This window comes from Penaeus monodon, chromosome 19, assembly GCF_015228065.2.
Source record: "Penaeus monodon isolate SGIC_2016 chromosome 19, NSTDA_Pmon_1, whole genome shotgun sequence".
In the NCBI taxonomy this organism is placed as follows: domain Eukaryota; kingdom Metazoa; phylum Arthropoda; class Malacostraca; order Decapoda; family Penaeidae; genus Penaeus; species Penaeus monodon.
In genome coordinates, this window is record NC_051404.1 from 2,925,392 (window position 1) to 2,925,687 (window position 296).

The window sequence follows — 296 nt, forward strand, 5'->3', positions numbered from 1 at the left end:
ACCAGCTCCCTTCCTCGACACGATGAAGAGCAGGTTACATGAGCTATAGACTCTATTACAGGAAATTACATATCCATTTGATTCACACAATTAACACGTTTCATTTGAAACGCAATACACTTTTCATGATTTGAAAGAGCATTTTAGCACACAGATGTGACCTCTTTTCGACCGGCAACCATGATTATTTAGGTTATGATTTTAATCGTCTGTAATAAGAGTTCAGTATTAAAAGATATAACACCTTTGCTGTTCTCTTTTTCACAAACTGCCTTAAGACATTATACAACCTTACA